A 2,836-nucleotide genomic window follows, 5' to 3' on the forward strand; every position below is an offset into this window, starting at 1 on the left:
TTTTTTTTTTTGGACAAAAGCCACCTCTCTTGTATTCCCTCCCTCAGCATCCAGCACTGCGCCAAATTGTGATTTCATTTTAACTTCCGTGTATTGTGTGTGGAGCAGCAGCAAGGTGCGCGACCCAGGAACCTTTCTCTCGCGTGTGCGTTTCTGGCCGGAGTGCTTTCGTGATGCTTTCGGAACCCGGAAGCTGCTGGAGAAGTCGGAGTATTTCAGAAGTCGTCCCTGCGACTACTTCCGGACTTAAAAGTTTGCTGCGTAGGGAGAGGGCGACCGTTCCGGGCTCCGGGGAGTGAGCAGGTTCAGCAGGTTCAGGATTCTTAAGAGTCCTGCCCAAGTGAAGGACTTGTGGTGTGGCACAGAGTGGCCCCCAGGGCAGTGGGCATTGGAAACTGAGGTCCTGCGAGGAAGGCTCGGGGAGGGGCTGCGGAGACCGGGGACGAGGTATAGGAAGTGGAGGGCAGAAAGCCTTGAGAGTGGACTTCGTGGATCCTAGTTGTCCCCTAGGGGACAAGGGGTTATTGCATGGGAAGACAAAGTGGGATGAATAGTGGACCTTGAGAAGAGGGGGTGGCCAGGAAATGTTCCTGAAGGAGGTAGGACCCAGACTGCAGGCTGTGGAGGGTTTGGGCAGCCAGAGGGAGGTGAGGGTGCTGGAGCTGGGGTCATTCGGTCACTCTGGCCGGAGATCCGAGTGGCCTCTGCCCGCTCTGCGCCGTGGAGTGCATCTGATTGCCAGCCTCGCTGGACCGTTGAGAGGATTCATCGAGACCGTGGATATGAACACGCAGTGTGAACTGAAGTTTGGGGACATGACTAATCGGTCACTGTGGCCCAAGATTTGAGGTGTAAATGGAGACGTCAGAAAGATTCGCTGCAGCTGTCTGGAACAGGTTGGGTGAGGTGCAAGGGTGGGAAAGGTGGCCTTGGCTAGGTTGTGAGAGGCCTCAGCCAGGCTGAGGGGGTTATATTGTAGGGAGGATTTTAAGCAGAGGAGCTGGTGGACTGGTGAGCAGGGCATATAGGAGACACCTGGCCAATTTGAGAGGTCAGAAGACATAATTCTAGAAGGCTAAGGGGAAGGCTGCCGGTAGTCAAGGGGAAGAATTCCCAGGGCAAGGAAAGCACATACGCCTTTCCGTATGGAGCCGTGTAAATTCAAGGTCTGGCCAGGGGGCTGTGAGATGCCATGTGTGCTTGAAGCACAGGAAGAGAGGTGAGGTGGGAAAGTGGCTGGGTCACCTCACGAAGGGCCTCAAATTCTAGGCTGAGAAACTCGCACTTGGTCCTGAGGGTGAAGGGCGCAGGGAGACTGTTACGCATGGTGCTAAAGTTGCATGAACACAGCTGTGAGAAGAATCTGTCGGGGTCAGGCCAGTGTGGGAGGGGAACAGGAGGTCAGGGTACCAGGGAGAAGGCTGGTATGGTGGTCCAGGTGAGAAGGGAGGGGCCCGAGCTGAGCTTGGAGCATGGAGGGGAGTAGCCAGCTCTTAAGAACATTTCAGGGGGTGGAGGTGATGGAACTTAACGCTTGCCTGGCTTTGGTGAGACAGGGAGTGGGAGGAAATGAGGGCATTCAAAGTTCTAGATGCTATGGTTTCCCCATGATCATGTCTTGGGGGTGAGCAGAGGTTCTGTTTGGTGGGGAGTTGGGTAGGGAAGTAATGCTTGGCTTTCGGATGGGGCAGTCAGATTCATTCATTTATTCATTTAACCAATATCGAATTGATTTCCTACCCTTTCCTGAGATCTTTGATAGATTCTGAGAGTAGAATGTTGACCAGGATGGAGCTGGGTCTTGGAGAGTGGGGAAGACAGGCAGTAGATCAGCGAGGCCATCATGGATCGTGCTGTGGGATATGAGGGAAATGAACAGACAGAGGGCACCTCAAGCTGACACGGTTGCTAAAGGCTGCTATGACCAAGTGTTATGTGAGCTGAAATCAGAATGGCCAGGAAGGAGTCACTCTTGTGAGGGGCTGAAAGGAACATCACAGAGAGGGAAAGAGCAAGTGCAAAGGCTCTGCAGATGGGAGAGGCTGGTGCAGCAGGCAAGGGACAGGCAGCACCGTGGCACCCAGAAGGAAAGGGGCCAGTCTACACAGGGCCTTGCAGAGTGTCTGGGTTTACTTTAAGGGTAGAGGGGAAGGTTTTGATCACAGGGCACTGCAGTCTCAAACTCCTGGGCTCAGGCAATCCTGTCTCAGCTTCCTGGGTAGCTGGGATTGTAGGCAGGCACCACCACTCCTGCGTAATTATTATTATCATTTCTTTGGAGAGACAGGGTTTCCATATGTTGCTCAGTCTCAAAGGGGAAGGTTTTAATTTAGGGAATAATTCTATGAGCTCAAAAAATCACTTGGAAATTGCCATAGAGAGGGAAGGGAGAAAGCCAGACGCACTGGCTCACACCTGTAATCCCAGCACTTTGGGAGTCCGAGGCGGTGGATCGCTTGAGGCCAGGAGTTCAAGACTAGCCTGGGCAACACGGTGAAACCCTGTCTCTTCTAAAATAACAAAAAAGTAGCTGGGCATGGTGGCACGGCCTGTAATCCCAGCTACTTGGAAGGCTGAGGCAGGAGAATCATTTGAACCCAGGAGTTGGAGGCCGCAGTTAGCCGAGATCACACCACTGCACTCCAGCCTGGGCGACAGAATGAGAGTCTGTCTTAAAAACAACAATCAGGCCGGGCGCGGTGGCTCACGCCTGTAATCCCAGCACTTTGGGAGGCCGAGGCGGGCGGATCACGAGGTCAAGAGATCGAGACCATCCTGGTTAACATGGTGAAACCCCGTCTCTACTAAAAATACAAAAATTAGCTGGGCATGGTGG

This window comes from Cebus imitator, unplaced genomic scaffold, assembly GCF_001604975.1.
Source record: "Cebus imitator isolate Cc_AM_T3 unplaced genomic scaffold, Cebus_imitator-1.0 Scaffold190, whole genome shotgun sequence".
Lineage (NCBI taxonomy): Eukaryota > Metazoa > Chordata > Mammalia > Primates > Cebidae > Cebus > Cebus imitator.